The 6,672-nt window shown below is 58.9% G+C and overlaps 1 long non-coding RNA gene across 1 annotated transcript; it reads right to left on the reverse strand.

Annotated features, from left to right (window-relative positions):
* Positions 1-2,298: 2,298 nt before the first annotated feature.
* Positions 2,299-6,212, reverse strand: LOC138839186 (uncharacterized). The gene is made up of 3 exons (XR_011375901.1): positions 5,861-6,212; positions 4,396-5,534; positions 2,299-4,033 (listed from the first exon to the last, which is right to left on the reverse strand). It is a non-coding gene; the product is annotated as an uncharacterized lncRNA (long non-coding RNA).
* Between the last annotated feature and the right edge of the window lie 460 nt (positions 6,213-6,672).

A 6,672-nucleotide genomic window follows, 5' to 3' on the forward strand; every position in this document is an offset into this window, starting at 1 on the left:
TTAAGTCACTTCTACTTTATAGTAAGGTTCTTTGGTCGTGCCTTTATTTCAAAGGCAGGAAAAGGTTAGCAATATCTCGAATACAATTAGGAGGAAGAAGAAAGACAGGGTCAGTTTCTGCCTGTTGTGTGAAGTTATGTGTTACAATGAGGGGAGAGCAGCCCAGGAGCTGACACAACCCTGACCAGACACACAGGGAGAGCCAGGAGCCGACACAACCCCGACCAGGCATGCAGGGAGAGCAGCCCAGGGGCTACTGCAAGGCCTCCCCGCAGGCTCTCGGACCCAGTGGTTGCTGGCACCTGCCAGTGGCTGCCCGAACAGTCCTCCAGATTCCCCAGCCTCTGAAACCAAGATTGGAGGAGACCAAAATAGGGGCGTGAAGTGCTGTGGGCGATGAATACAGCCTTTCTCCCTCGTCCAAGCTAAATAGCTCCAATTCCATTGGCAATTTTTCCTAAGGTATCTGCCAACGCTCTAATCACCTGTGTGGCTGTGGATTAAATCTGTCCTGAAATCTCCCTTTTGCCCTTGAGTTGCAAGTCCGGAGTGCAACCTAGCACTAAGTCTGTGCAGAATTAATGTTGGGTGACAGGGAGAAAGCACACATACAGATTGGATCTAAAAGGACACTCATTTATACTGGAACTGACTTTCAAGCAGCACCTCTCAGAGAAGGCCTGTTCATCAGAGACAGAGAACGGGAGCAGGAGGTGGCGTGGCAAGCCAGGCACCTGGCACTGCTGAATTGCCTTGAGCAGAGGGCCAGCACCTGGCCTACGTGGGACGCCCTGCATTTCACAAGAACGGAAGCCCTGTTTGCAAGCACAGCCGTGGGTCTCATCACTCAATGTCCCTCGTTGTAAAATTGCTCTCATTTTCCAAGAATTTCTCCTAACTGCTCCTAGCGCCAGGCGGGCTCAGTGTGTTTTAAGCGGTTTCTATCTTTGAGGAACTGTGGCACTGTGGAGACAGACAGACAGACAGACGTGGACACAGCCATCTTGATGCGGTGACGGGTGTGGCTGTGCAGGTAGGCCTGTCTGTCCCACTGAGCCTCCTTGGTCCTGCTGCCCCCTCTGCCAGGGGGTGGCGGTGGCTGTCCCCTGAAGCTGAGGGCCTGGGTGATCTGTGAGAATGAATGACATATTTGACTCCATGAGCCGCAGCAGCTTCTCTGGCTTCTCCGGCTGATGTGATCATTTGCACACATGGCTGCCTGCCTGTCGCCCCCACACAAGCGCACCACCCAACTCTTCACAGCTTTGGCCTCTCCCGGGCTTCCCGATCTCACCCACCCGTCTGTCCCCCCAGTAACCTTTGCCCACAACGTCCACGGCTCTCCCACGTCCACGACTACCTTTCGCGTGCTATCCAGACAGTGCTGAGTAGTCTCACACGCAGAGACGCTCTCCTCCAAGTCTGTGCCCCAGTTTGCAAAGTGACAACTGGCTGAGGAAGTTGAATTTGAGTTCCACCCCCTCCTGCCTGAAACAGCCAAGCCGATGACAGGTCGGCCTTGCTGCTGCTCAGGCCTGGCTGAGCACAGAGCTGGGTCATCTGGCTCTCGGGGCCAGTCCATCCTCAAGCCTTGAAGCAGAAATAAATTGACAGAGGTGACGTGGGAGGCCTGAGCTTGCTGGACCTGCCAGCACCTTCCCAGACACGCGTGGACGGCCGGCTCCCTCCTTACGCAGCACGTAACTGATGTCTGCTGTTTGGGATGCAGTGAAAATCCCAGCTCCCACCTTGCTGGCCTGTGACGGCCCCAGCTGACCTGTGCCCCACCACAGCTGTGACCTGGGGCTGACCATCTCTCACACACCACAGGTGCTTATGTGTGCATGTGAGCACACGTGCGTGGCTATATGCCCACACATGCATGTATGTGTGTTCCATTCATTACACTCATCTCGTTCCCTTCCTGTCAGAGCCATGGCATCAAACCCATGTAGGGCGACAGTAAGAACAGCCACTGGTCCCCCGGGGGTGTGGCATGGCAGAACTGTGCCGTGGACTTGGTCCTGTGGGTGGCGACATCACCGCTCCAGCAGTTTCTTGGTAGAGTGGCGGGGGGGGCGGGGAGGGAGGCACAGCCGTCATGGACGGCCCCCAGTGAGCGCCGGCCTGGCGCTCACTGCGTGTTCTGTCACGCGGCTTCTGCTTGTGTGTGGCGCCATCTCTGACACCCTCTGTGCAGCGTCACCGCTGGGGTCCCAACGTTGGCATCACCCCTTCCCAGCGCCTGCCTTGTCCACCCACAGATACCAGAAGCGCACAATGACATCATCCCAGGAACAAAGGGGCAAGGAAGCTTCGTAGCTGGCAAGAATGCCCATTCTAAGTTTACTTGAAATAGAAAACTTTGCTAGTTGGATAGTGAGATAAGAATCAAAAGTAACTTTCTAGGAGATTGCTGTTTGAAGAAAATTTAAAAGTTGTTCTAGGTGCTGGGGGCTCAAGCTCCTAATCCTAGCTACTCAGGAGGCTGAGATCTGAAGGCTGTGCTTCAAAGCCAGCCTGGGCAGGGAAGCACCTGAGATTCTTGTCTCCAACCAACCACAAAAAGCTGGAAGTGGCACTATGTCTCAAGTGGTAGAGTGCTAGCCTTGAGCAAAAAGTTTAGGGACAGTGCCCAGATCCCAAGTTCAAGCACTAGACTGGTATACACACACACACACACACACACACACACAATGACCTTCAGGACACTAGGTTCAGCTAGTCAGAGGTCAGCATGACATTCTGTAGCAGTTTTGGGGCTGCAGAGGCAGAGTTCCATGAAAGAATAAAAAAAAAGCCACACAGCAGGAGAGCACAGACCAGAATTTTAGCAGGGAATCTGTTCAATTGTCTTGTATTCGCTGTGGAGTCACTGGAAAATTCCTCATCCTCCACACCTACAAACCAGAAATTACCAGGACCAAAAATAAGAAGACACCCACAGCTCTCCAACAGGTCGGCCTGACTGAAGGCTGCCCGGCCGCACAGCCTGACAGAGCCGTTAGAGACGTGGCTGCTGCTGGCTGTAAGATGCTTTTGTCAAATTGGACTCTGGCCAGGTTATAAGAGTGTGAATTTGGATTTTAGAAGGAAACACAACAGCCCACGAGTGCAAGAGCAACACCAGGTCCTGCAGAAGACAGATGCCTCGCAGCGGCGCGTTAGGAGCTGGCACCACGCTCCTCCTGTGTGTAACCAGGAAGCCCTCTGGTGTGGTCACACTCCACGCGGTGGAGACAGGACCAAGGGCGCCTTGGCCCCTGACCAGATGCAGGTCCGGCCGTGGCTGACGCTCCCAGAGGCCTCCTAGTCCCCTCAGGGTGAACCGTGTACTGTCTCAGCTGACGTCTCTGAAGCAGCCCCGCCCGTCCAGGTGAGGCGGTGGCTCACGCTCAGCCTGTGGCCAGGTGCAGGTCTTCAGGCACTGCCTCCTCCCGGCTGAGGGCGCCCAGCCTGAGGGCCCGCAGGGCTCAGGAGGAGGCGGCCCGCTGCTGGGGAGGGGGGCCCAGCGGGCCCAGCGAGGGTGTCACTTGCCTGTGGAGCCTCTGCGCAGCTCTGATCGCTGTGCGGGACAGTGCCCTCCGAGGGGGGGTCAGCTCCGTTTGGGAACCAAAGACGTCGTCCACACAGCCTTCCAGGCCCGGGCATCTTGTGGAGTATCAGATGAGTGCAAAGAGCCTCAGACCCGTGGCGGGCCCTCGCTTGCTTCCTGCACACAGCGGAGCCCGATTTGTGAGAGACGGCGAGCCTCTGGTGAACAGAGCCTGACCACACCCGGCGGGCCGGTAGGCCCCCGGCTCTCCTGCTCACACACTCAGCCACACAGGAATTCCTCTGACTTGCTCAATGCGGGTGCGCACCTGTGAGTGGACAGGAGAGCCTAGTTTACTGTCTTCACTAGGAGGAGGGCTGGAAGCAGATGATCACAGCTCAGAGCAGGAGGGGCCCTCCCGGGGATCACGTGCTTCCTCTTCTCTTGAGGTGATGATTGGCCACATGCTTGCGATTTGCATGATAACCTGCTCGGGTCCTGTGGGAGACAGTGGGGTGCAGGTGCTCAGCCCCCCCAGGACTCAGGTAGCAGCCTCCAGGAAATTACAGCAATTACAGGTGGAAGAGTCGGGGGGGGGGGCTGGCTTTCTGCCCACCGCAGGGGAGGGGGGGTGTTGTGGGGGGAGGGGGAGCTGGCTCTCTGCCCACCTGGGGGGGAGGGAAGGAGGGAGGGGAGGGGGAAGCCGGCTCTGCCCACTGCTGGGGGAGGGGAAGGGGGAGGAGAGGAGCTGACCACAGTTGGGTTAGCAGGCGACCCTCCATGTGGGTAAGGTACCAGTCTGCACCATGCATTCGGGGGCAGGGGCAGACAGTGTTTTCAAAATGTACATTCGCACTTACCCTGTAATACATGCAAACAAAACCAGAGTTCAGCTGTGTGTGGGCTTCTACTCACGTCTGTTTCTGTGGCTATGGACAACTATACGCATACATTACATGTGTGACTCACGCTGTGCTCAGTGTGCACTCAATGCACATACTGTGCTTCCCACCTCCAGTGCCTCCTGACAGGCAGGGGCAGCCCTCCTGGCTCCACAGGCGCTCTTGTCTGCCTGGCAGGGCCTCCGTTTCCACGGCTGGCCGTCCAGGCCCCGAGACCTCTGTGGGTTCCCACTCCAGATGCCCGGAGGTGACCTTGTGGGCCTACAGCTGTGGGGACCTCCTTCTGGTAGCCTATGGGGCTCAGTGTCATGCCGGGGTAGAGGGAAGAGGCCTGGACGTCAGCGGCTGAGCGGTGTGCGTTCACGATGGGGCAGGGCCATCCCTCCTCCGTGGGGCCCTGGCTCCAGACTCCACACGCCCAGCAGCAACCACAACCGACGGCCAGGCCACCATCACTCCAAGTGCACAGACCCGGAGTCTTCCGGACAGGAAAAGAATCAAGACCTAAGAGTGTGGGACCTCACGGCTGGCCATGTGCCCAGACAAATGGATTTGTGTATACAGCAGGTGGAAAGAGCGCTCGGAGGTTACATGGAAGGAAATGACATGGAGTTGACATGGAAGCGATTATGGAGCTTGCCACCACTGGCAAAAACTACAGCCGTGTGCAGGCGGAGTTGTGGATAGTGCACCGAGGCCAGCAGGGGGCGCTCCATGTCCAGAGCACATCCATCAGCGGACACCGTGGGGACACCGTGGGGACTGCCACACGGCACACAGGGCGCACACATGGGGACTTGGTGTCTCTCCAGGGCAGCACCTCCAGAAGATGCACCACAGGCCGATTCTTATTTATTTTGTTGGTTGTGGGGCTTGAACTCCTGGCCTGGGCGCCGTCCCTCAGCTCTTGAGCTCAAGGAGAGCCCTCTACCACTTGAGCCACAGCGCCACTTCTGGTTTTCTGGTGGTTTATTGGAGATAAAGAGTCTCACGGACTTCCCTGCCCGGGCTGGCTTTGAACCAAGATCCTCAGCTCTCAGCCTCCTGAGTAGCTAGGATGACAGGCGTGAGCCACTGGCATCCAGCTTATTCTTGTCCTGAGAAAAAACAAGAAATAACTAATTCAGGGACGTCCCAAGCCAGCTGTCGCTGCCAAGCTGCCAAGCGGCTGCCAGGGCAGCACAGGGCTGCGTCCGGGCCCGAGCCCGGCCAGGAGCGCCTGGCCGCAGAAGCAGGCCCTTCCCTCAGGCTGTGAGGACGAGGTGAGGTGCTTCTCCCAGGGCTACGGTGCCACACCTGGCCAGGCAGGAATGCTGACGCTGGCCCAGCTCCCGGGACCCCCGGGCGGCCAGGCTCTCGCTGAGCCCAAGAGGCCGGGGCTGAGGAGCCCCGAGGGCCGCTTCCTCCCAGCCCGTAAGCGCACCTGTTCATACCGCGGCTCCCAGAGTGTGCTCCTGGTATTGTTGGATCAGTCACCTTTGCAGCAAAACCGGAGTGGCGACATAGCCTTTGTGTCTCTGTCTGCGTCGGTGTTGGTTGGGCGTCTCTGTTCGTGCAGAGCCCTCAGACAGTTCCGCAGGCCTTTCAAACACGGTCTTCATCCTCATGACGTATCTGTTCAGGGAAACCTCCCTCATGTGTGAACAGGTAGAAATGGGAGCTGTGGGGTGAGCAGGATGAGAGCAGGGTTCCGTGGCTTCAGCCTCTTCATCTCCAGGGTCCCTGCCAGACCGGAGCACCGGAGCTGGCTCCACACTGCAGCAAGGCCCACTGTTCTTGTCCCTTGTCACGTGTGTGCGTGTGCGTGTGCGTGCTCGTGCCTGTGAGGGAGGCCACGCACACGGTGGGGGCTGGGGAGGCTGGGCTCAGGCGGTGGTTGGAAGGATGGGCGAGTGAGCTGCAGGTGCCCGGGGAAGGCAGGGAGCTGTGGGCGTCCGCAGGGCATGTGAGCTGCGGGTCCACGGGGGAGGGGAGGGGGCAGAGAGGGGAGGGGAGGGGGCAGACGGGGGAGGGGAGGGGGCAGACGGGGGAGGGGAGGGGGCAGACGGGGGAGGGGAGGGGCAGACGGGGGAGGGGAGGGGGCAGACGGGGGAGGGGAGGGGGGTACACGGGGGAGGGGAGGGGGCACACGGGGGAGGGGAGGGGGGTACACGGGGGAGGGGAGGGGGCAGACGGGGGAGGGGAGGGGGCAGACGGGGGAGGGGGCAGACGGGGGAGGGGAGGGGGGCAGACGGG

The sequence above is a fragment of the Dipodomys merriami genome, unplaced genomic scaffold (genome assembly GCF_024711535.1).
Source record: "Dipodomys merriami isolate MVZ:Mamm:240054 unplaced genomic scaffold, mDipMer1.0.p SCAF_297, whole genome shotgun sequence".
Taxonomy (NCBI): domain Eukaryota; kingdom Metazoa; phylum Chordata; class Mammalia; order Rodentia; family Heteromyidae; genus Dipodomys; species Dipodomys merriami.